The 26,241-nt window shown below is 36.2% G+C and overlaps 1 protein-coding gene across 1 annotated transcript in view; it reads right to left on the reverse strand.

Annotated features, from left to right (window-relative positions):
* Nucleotides 1-26,241, reverse strand: part of LOC125665806 (uncharacterized) — a 247,148-nt gene that overhangs the window by 47,558 nt on the left and 173,349 nt on the right. The gene's annotated exons all lie outside the window — the stretch shown is intronic.

A 26,241-nucleotide genomic window follows, 5' to 3' on the forward strand; every position in this document is an offset into this window, starting at 1 on the left:
AGCGATTCTAAAATTATATAGCAAACCTTTCCTTAAATGATAGGAAATGAAATAACTTCAGAAGCCTATCAGTTACTATAGAAAATTAAAACCAAAAAGCATTACATAGGTCAAAATAATTTCCCCGTTCTACGAGTATCCCTTACTGGCACCCCTATTTATTTGAGGGATTTCATTCATATATATATATATATATATATATATATATATATATATATATATATATATATATATCCAAATTGTGTTTTTAAAAAAAATCACAGTGTCCGGTATAAAATATTAAAAGAAATAGAATAAACAGTACACAAAGTTAAAAATTTAACGCAAGCGCTTTCATTTTATAATCCTCAGGCGTTACATTTTAAAATAGTTTTGAAATGGTTTGACGTCATAAAGGCGTCCTAACATTTCACGTACATAACGACGTCATAAACGAATGAAGGGAAAAGGATTTTACGTTAAGCATATTATGACGTCATAGATAATAACAGTAAACATATTTTACAGTAAGCTATTGAGAGCCGGTTTTAAAGTCTTAATAAAGTGTCTTTCTTTTTCTCGTCGGGAAATAGTATTTTCTGTATACAGTTTATAAAACGGAAATACATTGAATTGTCCGTGGCCACACACATCTATATGTTCACTAACTTTAATTTTTCTGTATTCGGGTGCTGAAATGTGTTGTTTATGAACTCGTATACGAGTTCGCAGAGTAGTTCCAGTTTCACCGATATAATGTTTTCCACAGCCAGCACATGTTATAACATAAATTAAATTTTTGGTGGAGCACGTCATATCTGAATTTACCGTAAATTCCTTGTTGTTAAATTCGAACGAACTTCCTTCCCTTAAGTATGGGCACGTTCCGCATCGCCGATCGTCACATTTGGTAACGGTGAAATTTTTTTTGTTGGACTTTTCCTGAAAATTAGATTTACATAACAGTCTCCTAAGATTTTTCGGTTGTCTCTTGCTGTTGATAAAAGTATATTTCTTCATAATTTTCCCCATTTTTTCATCTGTTTTTAGTAGGTCGTTGAGTTGCCGAACGATAGGTGTAACATTAGAGTTCCTTGGGTTGTATGTTGTAACAAACGGTAAAATGTGTGAATTTGTTGTGGGATTGATTTTGGATTTATTGATAAGATTTTCTCTATTGAGTTCTCTGGCTTTCTTGATTCCGTCGTTTATAAGTTTGATTGGATAATTCTGTTTTTGTAAATAACTATTGGCCACGGACAATTCAATGTATTTCCGTTTTATAAACTGTATACAGAAAATACTATTTCCCGACGAGAAAAAGAAAGACACTTTATTAAGACTTTAAAACCGGCTCTCAATAGCTTACTGTAAAATATGTTTACTGTTATTATCTATGACGTCATAATATGCTTAACGTAAAATCCTTTTCCCTTCATTCGTTTATGACGTCGTTATGTACGTGAAATGTTAGGACGCCTTTATGACGTCAAACCATTTCAAAACTATTTTAAAATGTAACGCCTGAGGATTATAAAATGAAAGCGCTTGCGTTAAATTTTTAACTTTGTGTACTGTTTATTCTATTTCTTTTAATATATATATATATATATATATATATATATATATATATATATATATATATAAAGCACAGAAATAGCAATGAACTCTTAAATGAACATAACTGCCCTAAGTGAAGAAATAATTAATATAAAGCACAGTAAATTTCACTTTATGTGGATACCCACTTCCGCCCCTACCCGGGGTTGAACTCACGACCTGCGGAACCAAATCTCCTAGCAGCATGTAACCAGCGCGCTAGACCGCTCGACTTGCCTAGATGGTCGAGCGATCTAGCGCGCTGGTTACATGTTGCTAGGAGATTTGGTTCCGCAGGTCGTGAGTTCAACCCCGGGTAGGGGAGGAAGTGGGTATCCACATAAAGTGAAATTTTCTGTATAGACCATGAATATCTGGACGTGTAGTTCATGGTATTGTTTTGCAATACCAGGAAATCCTATAATTTCGATTTCTTGTAAATTTAGACGAACTGTATTACAAATTGGTATGTCTTGAATTTATAGATCTCACACAATAAAAAAATACAGAGAAATAGACAGAGCACAAGAATTAATTTCGTCAACCATGAGACTAAGTTTTATAAATTTTGGTAGAATACTGTAGCAAAAGTGAAACTTAATCAGCACAAAGTTCCACAAATGGACAAAACGTAAAAAAAAAAAAAAAATTATGAAAATATCACACTTTATCGCCTCACAAGTCCAGTTACCGGGATTGTTATAAAAATCAAGGATGATGAGTGAAATGTTAGATATTAATAGAATCCTTCATTGGTACGAGTGTGGGATAGGGAAATTCCACCGAGGGGACAAGATTCGCAGTCTAGGACGAGGCTTTGTCGAGTCCTAGACAGCGAATCTTGTTCCAGAGGTGGAATTTCCCTATCTCACACGAGTAGATAATGAAGGATTATTTTTCTCACATGTTACCTGCAGTTTAGTGCATAAATTTAGAAGCTTTGAGAAAATTAAAGATTATCGAAATCCTCATTTGAACTCCAATGTAAAAACTAATTAGGTACGCTCTGTACCCGAAAATGGTTTACCCTAAAAGGGTAAACTAAAAAAACCAAGGTTGTCCACAAGAAAGTATAACTGTATTAAAATTTAAATAAAAGAATGCAAAATATCTTTATTTCACCATGTAACGTAAATCTTCACCGTGTAACGTAAATCATAGAAAATATATGACGCCACAATCAAATGACGTCGCAGCAGTGTGAGACAGAAAAATCTCACATGGCTGTCTCACATGGGTAAAGTCGATCTCACACGGGTGATAATGTGAGAAATAAAAATATCATATCTTTGGTACATCCCAAATGGTTGTCTTGGCATCAAACACATGCTTAGTTACAGTTTTTAAAACACATTATGACGTGCTCTTATTATCATGTGTATACAATGCATTTTGAAACTTTAATAACAAATTCAAATAAATTGTTATGCAAAATGAATTTCTAATGACCTTGTGTATATCAATACCCAATCTAAGGTCATTTGGATAAGTTTAAGGTCAATAGTAGAAATGTTTGGAGTCTTATTATACCTCTACAATAAAGTACTGCATCTGCTTATCATCACCTTAACATACTAGTATATCAATGTCATTTCGACAAGGTCATGACCATATTCATGATCACCGTGGAGAAAAATTAAGATCAGTGTTTGTCCAAACTTTTCTAACAAAACACTATCAAATGCTCCTTTTTCCTCAGAGGGAAAAATGTTATTTCTGTCTGAAATAAAACTGTTGCCCATGTGAAAGGCTCATGCTTGACACTATAGTTTATTTTGATGTTGTAAAAAATAAACACGAAATGAGTGGACCCTGTATTTTTCATGAATTTATTCATAATAAACCTCAAATTCCCTGGCTCATGATTTGAACAAACTCTAATCTTTCATATATAAGAATTTTTCATTCACGTTCTAATTTTTTCTTCTAGTGAAAACTTTAAAGCTTGTTGACTAGCATACAGTTCACTAATTGTTAGATGTCTTTATCGCGTCTAGTGCAAAGTTTTATGTTGTAAACAGACATATATGTTTCCAAAATGTCAATTAAAACTGTTTAGGCAACACAGCAAATCAATGATGATTTGTGATTTAGTTTATGAATTTAAACAAAAATATAAAGAAAATTGCCTTAGTTGATGCATTAAAACAACGATGAAGATAACGAACAGTGATCAATTTCATAACTCCTATAAGGAATACAAATTTAAGAATATTTGGAAAACAAGAACTACTGGACATATCGGAGGTAGGATCAGTTGCCTAGGAGGGGCATAATCCATGCCCATGGGAATTCCGACAGACTGTTGGAATATCAATGTTTATTTGATATGTGTAATGACTAATGAGACTTCTCTGAATTTCAGATTCATGATATAAAACTTATACTCATGATATTAATAAAATTTAGTGTGTGATCATAATCATGAATGTATTCTTGGAAAAGCAAGACGACTGATGTAAACATTATGGTTTACAATATTAATGGAGATTTCAAATTCACATTTCTCAAGTCCCCTTTATTTTTAATTACCCTATCCTCTTGTTTCGTTCAGTTTGACCTTTCCATGTGGTTTCATTTCATCAGCTCCCATCCTTTATTTTCAATTACAAAAACAAATTGATTATCTAACATACTCACTATTCCTACGTTAGATCTAAAAAAAAAAATATATATATAATAAAAATTCAAGTTTTGTAGTATACAAAACAATGATGCAGATCACAGTACAAATAGATTCAATTTCTGTGACACGTGTACAATACGGAATTCAGTTAATCAATCAAAGTCAGCTAATTAGAAATTATTTTGTAATCTTAGTGCAACTTAACTGTGACTTCCTTATTGTATCCAGTAACTAATATCACGAGAACATCAATTCGCGAGTAGAATGTTGATCAAGTCTTATTGTACCCAGTAACTAATATCACGCGAACATCAATTCGCGAGTACAATGTTGATCAAGTCTTTTGTGACATATCCTAAGCAATTTGGCTTTTGTGGAAAGAATTATTGCATGTACATATAATACATAATTAGATATATTGTACAGTTTATTTGAAATGAAAATTTTCTAAATAACGCACGGAGAACACATTTGTCGTAACAAAAGTTCATGGGCATAGAGTCCAGAAATAGATTAAATCTAGACTAATTAGAATGTTGACCCGTTCATGTAACGTGAAGATATCTTGTTTCAGAGGGAATACTACATCATCACCATCCTTGGTTTGTGAAACATGCTTTTTTATACTATGATTCGTTTTAACTATTTTTCTTTTACGTTCCGAGAACTACTCGCAAAATGAAATCAAATGAAGATAAAAACTCAACAAATTCATTATAAACCAAGGATGGTGATGATGAGGTATTCCCTCTGAAACAAGATATCTTGATGGACGGGTCAACATTCTAATTAGTCTAGATTAAATCTATTACTGGACTCCATGCCCATGAACTTTTGTTACGACAAATGTGTTTCTCCATGATATATTTAGAAGAGCTAACTTCTTTGATATCCAGTGCATATTAATTTTCATTTCAAATAAACTGTACAATATATCCAATTATGTATTATATGTACATGCAATAATTCTATTCCACAAAAGCGAAATTGCACAGGAGAATTGATTTCTTAGGAAATATTGCCTCAGTCTAAAAACATTCGAACTCGCGCGAGGTCAGAAGTAAATACGGTGTGAAGGAGGTAATTATCTTAGGGGTGCCCCATCATTACGCTTCAAAGGATTGAATGCACATGCACTTTATAATAAAGTTGCGTGTTTGCTGGAAGGTAATGTTTCATTAAATATCACAGTCCCTGAAACGTTCTACTTAAGCCCCTGTCACACTATAGCGTTTTTTTTAGACGTTTGGTTACGTTTTGAAAAATTGGAGAAACGTCGACATTCTTCAAGTTGAGTTTCTAGGTCAACATTGTTATAACGTTCTTGTAACGCTTGGATAACGCTCAGCCAACGTTCGTGCAATGTCAGGCGACGTTTGTGGTCGAAAATAGCAGCAAAACCTCATTTCAATTAAGTATTTGTATAAAACATTATTATATAATAAAGGTAATATTGTCCATACGGTAAAATACTTATTTGTATTAAACATTGTTATAAAATGAAATATTGCCTGAATAATGTAAAAATACTTCTGTTGTATAAATCTTTACTAGAAAGATTGACCCTGTAATTAAAAAAAAAGGTGAGAAGAATCAAAAACATATGAATTTATTTAAATGTATATTTCGTGCAACCATGAATTACTATGCAAGCATGATATATATACCAGTATTTGACTAACAGGTACATACATTATACATGCATACGCATATTGAGGTATGTACATTTAGGGTTACAATAATTTAAATCTTTTTTATGGGGAGGGGGGGGGACTAAAAAATCAAAGGACAAAAGTCCATGCCAAATAAATAAAGCGAAAGGCAAACATGTTTTTTTGATTTCACAGAAACAATAAGACATTCATTAATAATGATTTATACTAATAACTACTTTGAAATGACAAACACAATATTACATTTATCATTACTGTTATCTACAAATAAGTCATTGTAAATTACATATACACTATTTCAGTTTCTAAACATTTTGTCTACCAAAAAGTAAAGTCTATATTAAGTCCATTCTGCACTGCAACATTAGGGTCCAGGTCTACACCATCCTGTCCAGGCAGTCCAGTGCCCCAGCTGAGGAGTTTACCCAGTGCTTGATAAGGTGCCTCTGCTTCTTGGCTTCCTTGATCGCAGTGTTGGGGCCTGCAACAACCTGTGTGTCTTCCAGATTCAAGCCATCTCTCCAGGCACAACGTCTTCTTCTGGACCTTCTGGCTGGTCCAACTGTTGGTTCTGCAGCGTTGGATACCTGACCCTCATCAGACTGTGAAGGACCAAGCAGGTCTTCACTATCAGCTTCACAGTCTCTGGCTTGTGCTGCATAGTGCCCAGAATCACCTAGAACCTATTGCCAAGGATCCCAAAGGCGTTCTCCACGGCCCTTTTGGCTCTCGATATCCTGTAGTTGAAGATGCGCTCCTCATGTGATAGACCACGGAAAATGTAGGGCTTCATCATGTAGGCTCTGAGGGCAAAGGCGTCATCTCCAATGAAGAAGTATGGAACATCTGTAGTGTCATGTGGGGGAGGTTTAGGCTGTGGAAACCCAAGCAGGTCTTCTTCAGCTCCATGTTTCAGCTCACTGGAGTTGTAGATCTTGAAATCGGATGCTGATCCCAGGCCTCCAAGATCTCTAGAACAGAAATAACTGTATTCGGTCCCTTAAATGATAAAGAAATGGAAAAGCAAGTGCATGCTTATAATATTCGGTTGGTTCTATGTAACATTGTTTATATGTTGTTTTTCACAATTTCATGGAATTTTGATTTCTATTTCTGCTGATGTGTCGAAGCACCAGCTGGGTACAAGACTCTGACTATTTCGTCGATCTGTGAATATTTCAAGGCATCTGAAGTGGCACTACATATGCACGTTTACTTAAATTTTTCAAAGCCTTAAAAATACCATGTCTGAGTCCAATGTGGAATTTCAGAGCCTGTCAACCATGTAGTGTACAAAACTGGCTGCAGTTTGCGTGCATCGTCGGCATCATTCGTTTTACACATGACAACCCCCTCTTCAATTAGACGAAGAATACACGACGAACGATACATAATTGCATTACACAGATTAGACTCTAATTTATTTTTTATTTCCCATGGTGGTAGTTGGATGCCTTCATGAACCTCTTTGTTTACACTGCTAAATGTGACGGTATTGATAGGAAAATTACAATGCCTGTTGCACCTCACCCAATAATGACAACACAAATTTTGAAAAACAAAGACTGGAATGGTACATCTAGTTATTTAGAAGAAGCTAAAAATGTTCAATTGCGAACACAATCATTCACCATTTTGGCCCCACTCTGATACCAAAAACCTATTCCTGGGATCATGAAATTACAATTTCTGTAAAGGACTACCTGCGCTTTCTAAATATTCATTTAGTTTAAATATAGTATCAATGGCACTGAAGAAAATATTTTTAAATATTTTATACATATACACTATATACTGTACCATGTTTGGTACCGCCCTGGAGTTGGAACCTCAACCCTAGGGATAATGAAATGTATAATTGTGGCAAAGGCCTTCCTGCTTTACAAGACTATGAAAGGTGAAAATAACGAGGAACACAATATAAGTCCTATTTTCAATTAGCATGTGCTACGTTTAACATAGGTTTGCATATATTGACGATTATGCATTACATGTACGTGCAAGTACTCATATCAACTCAAAACTCAACAATTATTACAGGAAAAAATATGATGAAAGTTCATAAGATATTTTATAATGATACATGCAATAGATATTTTAAATGCAAATGTTGATAGATGAACTCAAAAGTCGATCATAGAGTTGATAAGATTTAACAATGAATATATTGAGTGAAAGATATTCAAAATCATTTTCCAAAATCACAAATGTGGAAGAAAGCCCAGAAACGTCATTATCGCTCTTTTTATACAGGTCTGAAGGTATATGCTGGTTTGTGCTCAGCTGTAGAAAAACGGGATGTCATTTCTTGAGTTAAATGATAAAGAAATGGAATAGCAAGTGCACACTTGTAATATTCTTTTGGTTCTATGTAATCATTGTTTACACGTTGTTTTTCATAATTTCATGGAATTTTGATTTCTATTTCTGTTGATCTGCTGAAGCATCAGTTGAATACAGGACAGTAATTATTTCTGTTGAAGCATCAGCTGGGTACAGGGTCGTGACTATTTCTGTTGAAGAATCAGCTGGGTACAGGGTCGTGAATATTTCGTCGATCTGTATATATTTTAAGGCATCTGAAGAGGCAGTACGTTTACTTAAATTTACTTAAATTTTTAAAAGCCTTAAAAATACCATGTCTGAGTCCAATGTGGAATTTCAGAGCCTGCCAACGATGTTTTGCTGCAGTGTACAAAACCGACTGCTGTTTGCGCGCATCGTCGGCATCGTTCGTTTTACAAATGACAGCCCCCTCTTCAATTAGACGAAGAATACACGACGAACGATACATAACTGAATTACACAGATTAGACTATAATTTATTTTTTATTTCCCATGGTGGTAGTTGGATGCCTTCATGAACCTCTTTGTTTATACTGCTAAACGTGACGGTATTAGGGAAAGACTGTCAGCTTACTAGTCAGGACATTCGTTCATGGAATGTGTCAAGAGTCTCTGTTAATTACAGTACACATTCCCTTAGCACACAGACTGAAGAAGACATTTTATTAATTAAATGTTTGTTTTTAATTCCATACCATGCGGGCAGCTCAATATATGAAAACTTCACTTATTTTGAGACTTTGCCGATTAATTACTACGGATGTAACAAGCCTGACGAAGACACAAAGGGTCTCAATTTAAGGACTTTCATTCGACGTCGAACGACTCCAGGCTTGTCATTTTAAAATCCGCGTGCGGCATAAGAGTCTGAGGAGTTTTTTTTATAATAATGTGAATCAGTGTCTGGAAGCACAATAGGTAGTTTTCCTAATATATTTCTAATAAGTTGGAATTGAAATTAGGAAAGTCCGGACACCCCTCGTAACCCCGCTGGATCCGCCACTAATGTTGTGTATTTCTCACACTTTATTGTCATCTCTTGCTTCCCAGCTTTGTGATATGGTGCCAGTGCAATTCAATGCATAAGGCATGTTTGGTTACAAACTCTCTTTGATATCAACTAAATGAACAACAATCACAATTTTACGCGGTTTTTTATGTTTTCCCCACACCCTCTTTTTCTTTTAGAATAATGTTGACTGAATTTTGCTGTAATATGAGTAAATCTCAGAGAGACAGTAGAGTACATGTATAAATCATGCATACCTGAATGCTCCTAAACCTAGTTGTCCGATGAGTGCAGAACGGGAACACACTTCCTACACACCCGTATTTGATATAATGCTTTGTACGTCTACGCAGCAATTAAACAATGAAGTGTGGTAGTGCCTTGTCATTACTGGTGGATAGGAACATTACAATGCCTGTCGCACCTCACCCAATAATGACAACACAAATTTTGAAAAAAAGACTGGAATGGTACATGTAGTTATCTAGAAGAAGCTAAAAATGTTCAATTGCGAACACACTTAATTATTCACCATTTTGGCCCCACTCTGATACCAAAAACCTATTCCTGGGATCATGAAATTACAATTTCTGTAAAGGACTACCTGCGCTTTCTAAAAATTCATTTAGTTTAAATATAGTATCAATGGCACTGAAGAAAATATTTTTAAATATTTTATACATATACACTATATACTGTACATATGTACCATGTTTGGTCCCGCCCTGCAGTTGGAACCTCAACCCTAGGGATAATGAAATGTATAATTGTGGCAAAGGCCTTCCTGCTTTACAAGACTATGAAAGTTGAAAATAACGAGGAACACAATATAAGTCCTATTTTCAATTATCATGTGCTACGTTTAACATAGGCTTGCATATATTGACGAATATGCATCACATCACATGGTGGTGAGGGGATTTCGGCGGTCTCGGTTGGGGTCGGCGTTTCGCGAATTCTGTGATCGTTGTAGCGGTCTGGTTCGTCAGTACGGCCTCGCGTTGGGTCAGGTGCTGTCTGGCGTGTTTCGTGCCGGTTGTTGAGCCATTCTTGGCACACTGATTTTGGCTGCGGATAACTCCGTTTACCTGATCAGGATATGGGGCTCACGGTTGGTGTGACAGGGGTCAACAGGGGATGCTTACTCCTCCTAGGCACATGATCCCACCTCTGGTGTGTCCAGGGGTCCGTGTTTGCCCAACTATCTATTTTGTATTGCTTGTAGGAGTTATGAGATTGATCACTGTTCGTTATCTTCACCTTGCATGTACGTGCAAGTATTCATATCAACTCAAAACTCAACAATTATTACAGGAAAAAATATTATGAAAGTTCATAAGATATTTTATAATGATACATGCAATAAATATTTTGAATGCAAATGTTGATAGATGAACTCAAAAGTCGATCATAGAGTTGATAAGATTTAACAATGAATATATTGAGTGAAAGATATTCAAAATCATTTTCCAAAAAACACAAATGTGGAAGAAAGCCCAGAAACGTCATTATCGCTCTTTTTATACAGGTCTGAAGGTATATGCTGGTATGTGCTCAGCTGTAGAAAAACGGGATGTCATTTCTTGAGTTAAATGATAAAGAAATGGAATAGCAAGTGCATGCTTGTAATATTCTTTTGGTTCTTTGTAATCGTTGTTTACACGTTGTTTTTCACAATTTCATAGAATTTTGATTTCTATTCCTGTTGATCTGCTGAAGCATCAGTTGAATACAGGACAGTGATTATTTCTGTTGAAGCATCAGCTGGGTACAGGGTCGTGACTATTTCTGTTGAAGCATCAGCTGGGTACAGGGTCGTGACTATTTCTGTTGAAGCATCAGCTGGCTACAGGGTCGTGACTATTTCTGTTGAAGCATCAGCTGGGTACAGGACAGTGACTATTTCTGTTGAAGCATCAGCTGGCTACAGGGTCGTGACTATTTCTGTTGAAGCATCAGCTGGGTACAGGACAGTGACTATTTCTGTTGAAGCATCAGCTGGGTACAGGACAGTGACTATTTATGTTGAAGGATCAGCTGGCTACAGGGTCGTGACTATTTCTGTTGAAGCATCAGCTGGGTACAGGGTCGTGATTATTTCGTTGATCTGTATATATTTAAGGCATCTGAAGAGGCAATACGTTTACTTAAATTTACTTAAATTTTTAAAAGCCTTAAAAATACCATGTCTGAGTCCAATGTGGAATTTCAGAGCCTGCCAACCATGTTTTGCTGTAGTCTACAAAACCGACTGCTGTTTGCGCGCATCGTCGGCATCGTTCGTTTTACAAATGACAGCCCCCTCTTCAATTAGACGAAGAATACACGACGAACGATACATAACTGAATTACACAGATTAGACTATAATTTATTTTTTATTTCCCATGGTGGTAGTTGGATGCCTTCATGAACCTCTTTGTTCATACTGCTAAACGTGACGGTATTAGGGAAAGACTGTCAGCTTACTAGTCAGGACATTCGTTCATGGAATGTGTCAAGAGTCTCTGCTAATTACAGTACACATTCCCTTAGCACACAGACGACTGAAGAAGACATTTTATTAATTAAATGTTTGTTTTTAATTCCATACCATGCGGACAGCTCAATATATGAAAACTTCACTTATTTTGAGACTTTGCCGATTAATTACTACGGATGTAACAAGCCTGACGAAGACACAAAGGGTCTCAATTTAAGGACTTTCATTCGACGTCGAACGACTCCAGGCTTGTCATTTTAAAATCCGCGTGCGGCATAAGAGTCTGAGGAGTTTTTTATAATAATGTGAATCAGTGTCTGGAAGCACAATAAGTAGTTTTTCTAATATATTTCTAATAAGTTGGAATTGAAAGTAGGAAAGTCCGAACACCACTCATAACTCCCGCTGGATCCGCCACTAATGTTGTGTATTTCTCACACTTTATTGTCATCTCTTGCTTCCCAGCTTTGTGATATGGTGCCAGTGCAATTCAATGCATAAGGCATGTTTGTTTACAAACTCTCTTTGATATCAACTAAATGAACAACAATCACAATTTTACGTGATTTTTTTATGTTTTCCCCACACCCTCTTTTTTTAAAGTAATGTTGACTGAATTCTGCTGTAATAAGGGTAAATCTTAGACTGACAGCAGAGTATACATCATGCATACCTGAATGGCCCTAAACCTAGCTATCCGATGAGTGCAAAACGGGAACGCACTTCCTACACACCCGTATTTGATATAATGCTTTGTACGTCTACACAGCAATTGAACAATGAAGTGTGATAGTGCCTTGTCATTACTGGTGGATAGGAAAATTACAATGCCTGCGATCGTCACATCACCCAATAATGACAACACAATTTTGAAAAAAGACTGGAATGGTACATGTAGTTATCTAGAAGAAGCTAGAAATATTTAATTATGAATACGCTTAATCAATCACCATTTTGGCCCTACCCTGATACCAAAACCCCTATTCCTGGGATCATGAAATTACAATTTCTGTAAAGGATCACTTGCTCTTTTTAAATATTAATTTAACTTGAATATATTACCAATGGCACTAAAGAAAATATGTTTAAATGTTTTATACATATACACTAATATACTGTATCAAGTTTGGTCCCCCCTGGAGTTGGAACCTCAACCCTGGGTATAATGAAATCTATAATTGTGGCAAAGGCCTTCCTGTTCTACAAGACTATGAAAGGTGAAAATAACGAGGCACACAATATAAGTCCTACTTCTAATTAGCATGTGCTACGTTTAACATATGATTGCATTATTAACGATTATGTAGTACGTGAAAGTACGCATATCAACTCAAAACTCAACAATTATTACAGGAAAACATATTATAACTAACTTTCTATCACTATTAATGCTGTAGGTATGTAGAGATACGATGTATCAGTAACTAGATAAAGCAGACTATAGGTACTCTTCAATTCCAGGAGATAAAATATTGTGCCGTGGAAATCTTCATTTGAACGGAAAATGTAGTGCCTGTTTTCATTTTGGGATTTTTATACCTAAATGGTAAGTAATACAGCATTAATAGTGATAGAGAGTTAGTTTAACAGTCAAATCACTTATTTGAAGCGAACAGCAGTATTACCTATGTGCACATTAATTGCTAGAACTGGCTGAAGCTGAAAGTAAATTTCCAGACATGAATTATGAAGGACTGCTCCGAGATTCGGTGAAGGCGTCAGTCAAAATATTCTGCCGAGCCGAATCTCAACCGAGATTAGCGATTGGTATGAAGCACGCCAGACAGCAATCGCCCGAGTGATAGCTTGTATTTGCAAATTAGATCATTATAACGACCATTGTATTTGCTAACTGCTGGCTTTAAACGAGATCGTTGAAACCATTGCCAACTTAGTCTGTCTAAATTAAGAAATTGATCATAGGCAGAACATGTATTCGTGTATCGAATCAGTTGAGAGACAAAAACATTATATGCAGGCGACAATGGCATATTGCTACACACAAATATGGGAAGTTGACGATGGTGAAGTTGGAGTTATCTTGTTTGTCATAGGATTGTGTTGTTAGTTAGCCGTTGCCATATATGTTTAATAAGATATCCAAATATGAAGTAGATATGAAAAACTCAATGGTGTCTTTTATTTCTAATTGACTGAGGTATATCGAATCGACATATGAATGAAAGTGCGTATCGATAAAACGTCGTCATCTTGAAATATATTGAAATGTCACAATGGTTGTCATTTTCAATTACATTTTGAATTGTAGCTCTTATGCATTAACAAAATAAAAGTACATGTGCGCCTGCTTTTGAAAGTCATTTAAAGTCATTTAGCTGCATCATGGAGAGAGATAGTTGATTGTGAAGCTTACAGTGTTTACAGTCTATCTATGAATAGTTTCCTCTGTGATTGCAACCTAACATACCAGCTTCTATACGGTAACCCAACTCTCCACATCCAGGTGTGACTCCTCACATGTTTTTTTTATTGCACATAGTGGGATTGTAATAACTGTAACGGAGGTAAACACTTGTGGGATACATTTATTACGATACTTTGTAATCACTTCACACTTGTATACACTAGTAGGACACCAGTAGGACGTAAACGACATGAATAGAGTGATAAACACAAAAGGAACAACAATTTATAAGATTTACAAATGTACTTTTTACAATTGTTAAGTGTCATAGATTAGATCAAAAACCGCTTACCATACATGTAGATGGATTGTCACAAAGTTGTAATCTATAGAGGCTTTCAATGTATAAACAAATCACGTACATATGTACTGTGCCGTGTAAGGAAACTTTATGTATGATACTGCTCATTGTTCGTTTTGTTCACTTTTTTTTTATTTATCTGAATAGTTCTTGCGTATCCAGTCACACCAATTTCCAGTTCTTGAACGAATATCCCACTGATCTATATATGTGAAAGTATCCTTTAAAAGGTAACTGCTGTTGTTTAAAGGTAAAACCAGAAAACATGTTTCGAAAAGGTTCTCTTTAAGGGTTCATGAGGATGTGTTTGGAACGTCAAGAAATGAAACACAATGGGTTTTCCTGATATCACGGTACTTTTCGCGTTTGGTCTTACTGCAGTAGCAAATCACCATGAGGATAGTGTACCTGCACTCTCTGAATCTCCATACGAAAAGAAAAGGATTGATAAAGGAATTCAGAAGAATGAGAAAACCAGCTGTGCTTTGAAGGGTTAAAATTGTGCTCTTCATTGAAGGGTTCTTGTTGAAAATATCAACCATGTTCATGACAATCATCGGTGTATACAGGACCATAAAAGCCCCTGTGATGGCAGAAAGATTTATCAGAATTTTGGCCTGGTTCTTAAAATGCCTTTGTCTATTCAGGGAATCTGCAGCACACACCGAATTTGATAGTTTAAACATCTTCATGAACATCAGGATGTAGAGGACAATGTTGACTATCATAGATATGCTGAATACAAAAGTTGCAATAGTCAATCCCGTCTTGCCTACCATGATGTACGAGGCGCATACTTCTAGATTTTGGATGTCGTAGATACGGAATCCATCGTAAAAGTTCACCACAGTCAACAGACAGCCGCAGAGCCAAAAGAAGGTAATGATGAATAGGTATGTTGTCTTTTTCAGAAAATTGTGATATCTAAAAGGAGAAAACAAGGCGCAGAACCGGTCCGTTAATATTCCGGTGATATTCAGGAACGAAACCACAACCACGAGACAGTAGAGATACATCAAAGGTCGACACAGACTTTCTGGTAATATAGGAGAAAGGAAGGAATCTCCCAGGACCACAACACCTGTCAGTAGGTCAGTCACAGCCAAATTCATCGACAGCATTTTGATTTGCATACTCATTTTCTTGGTCTGACCTAAAAGGAATAACGCTACCAAATTAACAAGTGTTATCAAAACTCCGATGAGAAAAGGCAGTGCATCCTGTTGTAAGACGAGCGTGCTGCCTCCTGTCCTGTTCGTCTCCATGTGGAATTGTCATCTGTTTTGCAGAAGTCGTAGGTAAATATATATATATATCGAAAGTTACGCAATATTCTTCTGGGCTTTGTTTGTCTATCGATTTTTCAGAGTTGCGTTGACTGATATTTTTCAGCCATTATATACTTATATCGGTAGAAAATTCTTCTGTTTGACTGACCAGAATCCTACCAATTTCCTATAAATGCATGTATACATACTAATGTTATGCAAACTTGAAAGAATATTGATCGACCATTGCTTATTGGAGTTAAAGGAACGAAATCCCTGATCCAATGTAACGATAAGATCATTGGTCAAATGTAAGGGTACAAGATCACTGACTAAATGTGACGGTACGGGATCACTGATTAAATGTGACGGTACGGGATCACTGACTAAATGTGACGGTACGGGATCATTGATTAAATGTGACGGTACGAGATCACTGATTAAATGTGACGGTACGGGATCACTGATCAGATGTGACGGTACGGGATTATTGATTAAATGTGACGGTACGGGATCACTGATCAGATGTGACGGTACGGGATTTTTGATTAAATGTGACGGTACGGGATCACTGATCAGATGTGACGGTACGGGATTATTGATTAAATGTGACGGTACGGGATCACTGATCAGATGTGACGGTACGGGATTATTGATTAAATGTGACGGTACGGGATCACTGATCAGATGTGACGGTACGGGATTATTGATTAAATGTGACGGTACGGGATCACTGATCAGATGTGACGGTACGGGATCACTGATTAAATGTGACGGTACGAGATCACTGATTAAATGTGACGGTACGGGATCACTGATTAAATGTAACGGTACGAGATCACTGATTAAATGTGACGGTACGGGATCATTGATTAAATGTGACGGTACAAGATCACTGATTAAATGTGACGGTACGGGATCACTGATTAAATGTAACGGTACGAGATCACTGATTAAATGTGACGGTACGGGATCACTGATTAAATGTGACGGTACGAGATCACTGATTAAATGTGACGGTACGAGATCACTGATTAAATGTGACGGTACGGGATCACTGATTAAATGTGACGGTACGAGATCACTGATTAAATGTGACGGTACGGGATCACTGATTAAATGTGACGGTACGAGATCACTGATTAAATGTGACGGTACGGGATCACTGATTAAATGTAACGGTACGAGATCACTGATTAAATGTGACGGTACGGGATCATTGATTAAATGTGACGGTACAAGATCACTGATTAAATGTGACGGTACGGGATCACTGATTAAATGTGACGGTACGAGATCACTGATTAAATGTGACGGTACGGGATCACTGATTAAATGTGACGGTACGGGATCACTGATTAAATGTAACGGTACGAGATCACTGATTAAATGTGACGGTACGAGATCACTGATTAAATGTGACGGTACAAGATCACTGATTAAATGTGACGGTACGGGATCACTGATTAAATGTGACGGTACGAGATCACTGATTAAATGTGACGGTACGGGATCACTGATTAAATGTGACGGTACGGGATCACTGATTAAATGTAACGGTACGAGATCACTGATTAAATGTGATGGTACGAGATCACTGATTAAATGTGACGGTACAAGATCACTGATTAAATGTGACGGTACGAGATCACTGATTAAATGTGACGGTACGAGATCACTGATTAAATGTGACGGTACGGGATCACTGATTAAATGTAACGGTACGAGATCACTGATTAAATGTGACGGTACGAGATCACTGATTAAATGTGACGGTACAAGATCACTGATTAAATGTGACGGTACGGGATCACTGATTAAATGTGACGGTACGGGATCACTGATTAAATGTGACGGTACGAGATTAATGATTAAATGTGATAATATTGATAAAATCTGCCTAACAGTAAACAAAGAGAGATTTTAAACATGTTTTACTTGTCCTTAAATGACTTTTCAAAACGAAGAAATACGAACAGTTTTCAATTACATGTATTCATTGTAATGTTAATAAAATAATAACCTAGTCATACTTCTGAAAAGTCCCCCAGAAGACATACTATCAAGGTGGCAATTGGATTTTACAATCTGATGTGCTAACAAAACACTTATTTTTCCTGATAAACAACAAAAACCACGGGAAATAATTGACAAATTGTTTTACTTTTTCAATTGCGAAACCAATTGCGAAATCATACGTCATATGAGATGCTTTAATGAGCCATTAGATATACTGTTTAAGTGAGGAATCACCTTAAATCTATCATCCATCTCATTGTTATACCAATAAAGTAAAACACAGTTACAGCGAACACGCTTATAAGGAATTCACGCTTACAGTGAAACATGGTTACAGGGAATATGCTTATAATTAATTCACGCTTACAGTGAAACATGGTTACAGGGAATATGCTTATAATTAATTCACGCTTACAATAAAACATGGTTACAGCGAGCACACTTACAAGGAATTCACGTTTACAGTAAGACATGGTTATAGCGAACATGCTTATAATGAATTCACGCTTACAGTAAAACACAGTTACAGTGAACACGCTTATAAGGAATTCACGCTTACAGTAAAACATGGTTACAGCGAGCACGCTTATAATAAATTCACGCTTACAGTAAAACATGGTTACAGCGAACATGCTTATAATGAATTCATGCTTACTGTAAAACATGGTTACAGCGAGTACGCTTATAAGGAATTCACGCTTACAGTAAAACATGGTTACAGCGAACATGCTTATAAGGAATTCACGCTTACAGTAAAACATGGTTACAGCGAACACGCTGACAACGAATTCACGCTTACAGTAAAACATGGTTACAGCGAGCACGCTTATAATGAATTCATGTTTACAGTAAAACATGGTTACAGCGAACATGCTTATAATGAATTCATGCTTACAGTAAAACATGGGTACAGCGAACACGCTTATAATGAATTCACGCTTCCAATAAAACACAGTTACAGCGAACACGCTTATAATGAATTCACGCTTACGGCGAAGTTATTTGTATTGCTTGTAAATTGTTTTATCTAAAGTAATCTGTTAGCCTTATCGTTCTCTAAAACCAATCACCTGGATATTACTTGGCGTTAATGCATATTGTTGAAAATATCCGCACATTAAATGTCTTATGACAATGCTTCACCTGCTTGACTCTTAGATATACGATTACTGTCAAGCGAAAAACACCCCTAAGCGAAAAATATCACTTTTTCAATGTTTTAGATAGAGAAAGTTCCCCTCTTTCTGTTGATATGTAGCATACCGTTACAGTCCACTTTACAGTTACATTTCAATCATAAACAAGTCGTTGTTGGAATCCATTGTTCCTAGTGACTTGTAGCAGGCAATCGTTCGACCATTACTGAAAAAGCCAGGGCTTAACAAAGAAATTTTCAAAAACTATCGCCCTGTGTCAAATCTCTCGTTCGTTTGGAAGATTCTTGAAACGAATCGAAGCTCATCTGGAGATGCATCAACTGCATGACAATTTTCAGTCCACGTACAGAACAGGACACTCTACATAAAGGATATCCTTACAGTTTACAATCCCACACGATAACTAAGATCCGAATTTCTGCATCTTCTCGAGGTACCTCGGACACGTACAAAAGCATATGGGGATCGACGCTTGGATAAGGCCGCATCGAGTCTCTGGAACTCTCTGCCTTTTAAAGTCAGACAATTTACTTCACTGTCTAGTTTTAAAGCGGACCTCAAAACGCATCTTTTTAGATTAGCTTTTAATTTGTGATTTTTGTGATTTTTTTTTTTACATACTTAGTGCTCTTACATTACAGCTCTTACAGTGCTGTTACATTTTTTTTTTTTACAAAAAAAAAAACTTAACAAAAAACAAACCTTGCTACTTGAACGGTAGTTTGTTATTATACTTATGTCCTTTCTATTTATTTAATTATTCCTAAAGGTTGTTTTAATATGTTATTAGGGCAATTATATCATTATTAGGCTCTATATATTAACGATGCATTTCAATTCTGATACTATGAATATTTTATTTACATGTATGTGCATATCGATTTTATATTATCTTTTCTCTCACATTTGTAAAGCGCTTTAGAGAACTAATGTTGATAGGGCGCTATATAAATCTTTTAATTACAATTCAGCCTTAATAACACTGCTCCACAAGTCCCCTAACACGTATTCAGCGTTGGAGATACTTACGTATAGATGAATCCCTTTCGTGCAGTTGCAATGTAATCTTATTCTCGTCTTCTCAGAGGACCACAATATGGCTATCACGCAAACCGTCATCTCTTCCACTCAACTCAACCTCCAACATTACTATACGTAACTGAGATATTTTGTACTTAATCAAAGTGTTTTCACACATCCATAGTTATAAAAATATAACCCTTTGCTAAAATTTAATTTCATGAATCACTCAAAATTTACTAGATAATAAATCTTGCGAGGCGAAATCACTGAAATATTAATTAGGAAATAAACTTTATACATTTTACATAATCCGATTCAATACTATACAATACAATGAAATGACTTACCTCGCCACACTAATTATTCCAAGCGGCAGGTTCTTATCGACTGGCTAAAACAATGTCTATATGCAACCCCCTCCCTGTCCGATGATACATGTATGTTACAGTCTTGCCTGACGAGAATTTTTTTAATCATTTTATCCGTTGTCATACACGTATACAAAAATGTTTATTTAACATGTCTTTGAGAAGAGGCATGGAATATACAAATTGCAGACGTATTTTAACGACACTCAGGTTGAATGTACAAAAATAGTGAAACAGTCGAGACCATTTGACTTTCATTTTGAATGAAATGAATAGAACAATGAACCAATAAAAGATGAATAATTAATATTCCATATCGACACAATTTTTTACGTCTTCCTCTTTTATATCAGAAGCTAAAATATATTCATTTGTTTTTATCCCAACGTGTTCATAAGTCATGTAATTTACCGCGTCGTACATGAGCAATCATTTCAAAATGGATAATTATCATTTCTTTCTCGACCTTTTTTAATATTAAGAATATTACCATTATATTGAAATTGAATTATGTTTAAACTAACACCAGGGAGAACCAAATCTTGCCGAAAAATATCAAAGCATGCAGGCCATGCCTACCGTTTTTCAGTTTTAGTGAGTTCATTGTATTTCAAATGATGATTTCCTATTTATCATCGAAGTGTTTTTCTATTTCTCTGACGGCTCATCATCTTAATTTTTTCCCTCGTCAGAACCTGCCACTTCCATTATCCTCATCGTCACCATTTTTGTTTCTGGAGGTCCTGGGGGGGTGCGGTATCTAGAGGTCCTGGAGGGGTTCGGTATCTGAAGGTCCTGGAGGGGGTGTGGTTTCTGAAGGTCCTGGAGGGGGTGCGGTTTCTGAAGGTCCTGGAGGGGGTGTGGTTTCTGAAGGTTCTAGAGGGGGTGTGGTTTCTGAAGGTCCTGGAGGGGGTGCGGTTTCTGAAGGTCCTGGAGGGGGTGTGGTTTCTGAAGGTCCTGGAGGGGGTATGGTTTCTGAAGGTTTTGGAGGGGATGTGATTTCTGAAGGTCCTGGAGGGGGTGTGGTTTCTGAAGGTCCTGGAGGGGGTGCGGTTTCTGAAGGTCCTGGAGGGGGTGTGGTTTCTGAAGGTTCTAGAGGGGGTGTGGTTTCTGACGGTCCTGGAGGGGGTGTGGTTTCTGAAGGTTTTGGAGGGGATGTGGTTTCTGAAGGTTTTGGAGGGGATGTGGTTTCTGAAGATTCTGGAGGGGATGTGGTTTCTGAAGGTTTTGGAGGGGATGTGGTTTCTAAAGGTTTTGGAGGGGGTGTGGTTTCTGAAGGTTTTGGAGGGGATGTGGTTTCTGAAGGTTTTGGAGGGGATGTGGTTTCTGAAGGTTCTGGAGGGGATGTGGTTTCTGACGGTCCTGGAGAGGGTGTGGTTTCTGACGTTACTGGAGGGGTGTGTGGTTAGGTTTAAGACATTGAGTATAGAGACCTCGGGTCATCTTCTGCAGTTTCCGGGTGACGAGCCTGTAGTTCTTTAAGATTTTGCCAAAAGCACAAGAAATATCTAGTTTGTTCAATAATTTGGATGAATTAATCAGTATTCATTAGTCAGAGGAGAATTTCCCTGTTCTGTAACTTAGTAAGAATTGTGTCATAAGCAGTTTTCTATTTATCTTTTTAAAAATCGGAATGGAATGCCATTTTTTTAAAAAAAACTTCAAAAATGATAAAAGCATCATCATTAAGGAAACTGGTCGCTAAATGGGAGCGCAGTAGTTATAATGGATCGATTACATACGATTACAATTTTAATGTCTTTCTGTATTGTAAAATAATGAATAGTATGAGAAACAGCAACCGTATTTTAAAAGCCATGAAGAAGCTGGAAACAATTATCGGTAAATACAGAGAAAATCTTTCGGCCAAAGATGTCTTTTAATGTTAAATCAGCAACTTTTGTTGATTTCCAAAAGTATATAAAAGACAAGTCATTATTGATGAATGCAAAAATTCCGAAACATCATATGTAATGTTGAAAGTCCAACAGACCTCAAAATCAAGCTTGGATTTCTCGAAAAATTCTCAAACTAAAGTTTGAGTTTTCTTATATTTGAGCAGCCAAATCTGAGTAAAATTTTGGCTGCAATTTTGGCTCCAAAGACGTTCGCACCTGACAATTGGAACAATGTCAATTTTTGGGAAATGTATTTTTTATTTTTACGTTGAAGGAGAATTAGGAAAATGAGAAGAAAAACTGGGGTCGCAATGTTTGTTGTTCTAAACATGGCCGTTTTGCACTTAAAATTTATTCAATTAAACTTGATTTGCATGTTGGTGTCAACACAATATAAGCAACAGAAATCAATCATTACATAAAATAGATACATAATCTTGGGTATCTGTAAATTGCAAAAACGAAACGAAACGAAATCTAGCGAAACAAAACGAAATCTAGCTAAACGAAACGAAACGAAACCTGCCGAAGCGAAACAAAAGGAAATCTAACGAAACAGAAGGAAATTACTTTATTATTACAAAATGCTGAACTCCTTTCAATATACGAGTTCCTCGTATCAATACATTAAAAAATATTTTCCGTGTTACGTTCCGTTGTCCTTTTTAGCAATACCTCAAATACATAGAGTTATCTCTAGACTTACTGCATATCAATAATAATTTCTAACCGAATTGTAATCATTTAATCAGTGGTGGATTTAAGGGCTTGGTGCACCTGGCAGCTCCCCTCCCCTAAATTTTTTTTAATTTATGATAAATAATGGTCTCTTATTCAGAAAAAAAATAATTAAAGAAGCAATATTTTTCCCCACTCTCAGAGAAAATAATGACAATATCTTTTATTTTAATATGATACTTTCAAAAGGAGAACTTATATTTTTTATTTTAAAAAATCAACCTTATAATGAGTGTCATTTTTATAATTTCACATCATTAAAAATGACAGAAAATAACTATATAGCAGACATATTTCAAGCCCTATAAAAAAAGTTCTGTCCCCTGGACCCACAGGCAGTTGTATAGCTTGGGTTCAAATTACATGTGTACTCTTTAATAAGTAAATTCGAACCCAAGCGATATAATTGCCTGGACCCACTGTGGGCCTTAAGGCGCCCCCAACCCTCTGCTTTTTGAATTAGCGCCCCCTAACCTCAATTGCTGGATCCACCCCGATAATATGGTGCTACATGTATATAATTTTTCCATAATTGAAAGAACTCGTACCTAAGCAGCTAAAGATAAAAATAAGATGCTACACGTCTCCCAGCTTTTCAACTTTCTCAGGCACCAGCTTCTTCAAACTATGTTTAATGCTAACAGATGGACCGCTTAAAAATGTATCAGTCAACCCCGAAAAATCACACAATAGATAGATGTGATAACTTTTACAGGCACCATGAGATGCCCGTCCGTACCATTTTTATTACAATTAACGAGTTCGGTTATACAGTTTCGTTTCCTTCTGTTTCATTAGATTTCCTATTGTTTCATTTCGACAGGTTTCGTTTCGTTTCGGAATGTCTCGTTTAGTTTCGGTAGGTTTCGTTTCGTTTCGCACTTTACAGGTACCCACATATTCATGACTTCTAACAATACAGATTTTAAAAAAAGTTTAATACAAGTAATGGAAATAAACAATGACCTTTTTGCACCTGATATATGAAAAATTCATGACATATTTGGAGTAAAGTCAACCTCTTCTGAAATACACCTATAGGAGTATAAGAAAGAAGATATATTAGATGAACCAGAAACTGTAATATCATGCAATTTATAACTTTTTGATCAATGAATCCTTCCATCACAAAATATAGTCCCTGGAAAACCCTTTCAAAATTTGAATTGACACAAATTTTTTCAACTGGATAGTGTTCAGTAATAGATGTGTAATATGTTTGCACCAATGAGATAAGTATTGAACCAGTAAATTCTTATAGCTGTAGCATCCTGTGCAGTTGTGCTCAAAAGCTCAGGAGCAAACTTCCTTAAGTTTCATTCGAAAAATCCACGTCAGACTCAGAGCCAGACTCAACACGTGAAACTCGCAGAATCAGTTATCTACTAGATGTATCAAAATCCTAACCTAGAAAAATACTGGGTTTTCTAAATCCAATGTACTATTCCCGTGAAAATCAACACAGAACTGATGATGAATGCCAAGCTCCTTCATCAAATTTACAGTGAAAACATCAATGTCATGTTAGTTCATTAAATTTACAGTAAAAAATTTAATGTCATGTTAGTTAATTAAATTTACAGTAAAACATTTAATGTCATGTTAGTTAATTAAATTTACAATGAAAACCTAAATATAGTTTAGCCAATGTCATGTTAGTTCATTAATTTCATTTTGAAGTTTTGCAAGGCTGGTCTATAATAACGAACTAATACGACATTCATTGGCGTTTTCACTTTAAATCTAATGAGCTTTTACTGCATTAACATTTTCACTGTAATACGACATTGAGGTTTAGATATGAAAATATCAGAGAATGATAAATACAGCAGACCAACCGAGCCCCACCCTTAATTCTACGTGCCTGTTGTACTCTTCATGCTAGTTAAGTAACCCATAGAAACCAAGATGCACAAACGATATAATGAAGTTAATTGATATCACGGTTTAGCGCCCGTGATCCCTGCAAGTCCGTCTCAGTTACAGTTATTATTGCTAGGTCGTAATTACAGGTCTCCTATTTCTCGACACGAACCGCTAATTAATATTCTACCCGAATCACGAAAATTAAGTAATAATATACCACATGATGCAATCGTCACATAAAGGTGCAGCAGGTGATGTTATGATCCCCTATTTATGAGCGATAATGTGGCAAATCAAATTACAAACTCAGACAAAACAGCACCCAAGTTGTAAACTTGATACACATTATGCTGAAATTTGAAGACACGGCTGTGCTAATAACCACAGGCACTCGACGTTTTAAATATCTATAATAAAAAAAAATTGTCTTCCTGTAAACATAATACAGTATTCACAAGGTATATCACGCCGCCATTTTGGTTTTCTTTTTTACCAGCTGCATCACTTAAAAAATTCGGAGAAAAGATCGATATAATATGATAATTAGACCCCTACCATTTAGAAGCAACTCTGTCAAGGTCTTACTTCTCGCATCGTCATTGTGAACTGGAAAAAAAGTCCATTTATCGGCTATAATCAACCGTCAAACATCGTCTACTGCTTCTCAAATGCGAGAAATCGCTGAAAGGTGGACGTACGTTGACATAATTTTGGGATAGCCCTTTTTTCATTGGTCGATAAAATTAAAAAAAAAATAGTAAATATTATAATTAGCAGTAAATAAGACTTCTGGTGGCCGCCATTGCGCACATGTTTCGAGTGAGGCGCTAAAATTTATGAAAGAGTTACCTTGTTGACGAAAATAATGGCCAGGGAATTACATAACATTGAAATACAAGATCTAACGATTGATCTGGACACAAATTATTTGAAGACAGAATACCCAAAAGCATGTTTTGTCTCAAAATTCAAACCACGATCTGGTAAGGCTAAACAATCATTGTACGAAGCCATCGATACAAATCTGTATGAAAGTAATGCTCGAATGGTATGTTTTCACACGTCTGAGAACAGGCTATTTACCTGGATTAAAGCACTTTCAGTGTTATACTATGAAAACATTGGGAAAATGCCCTGATTCGAGGTGAAATGGTCTGACACCCCGGAAACCTGGACACCCGAATCTATGAACTCGGAAACGAGCATTGCCATAGAAGTTTTTAAAGACGAAGACTTGGCATTCAACGTTTCAACCTTCATAACTACAGGAACCATTAGAGTTCAAGGTACAGATTTTGAAACTTTTACTAAACACCATTTTCCACTTCTACTAGAACTTGTGGGTATGCTAGCCGAACCTACATGTACATCTGAACAAACGTTGGCGAAAGAAGTACGTGATGACGATAGTTCTACACACAAGATAAGAAAGCAACGCTACAAAACGTTGAACTACTACAGGAGGC

This window comes from Ostrea edulis, chromosome 10 (genome assembly GCF_947568905.1).
Source record: "Ostrea edulis chromosome 10, xbOstEdul1.1, whole genome shotgun sequence".
Lineage (NCBI taxonomy): Eukaryota > Metazoa > Mollusca > Bivalvia > Ostreida > Ostreidae > Ostrea > Ostrea edulis.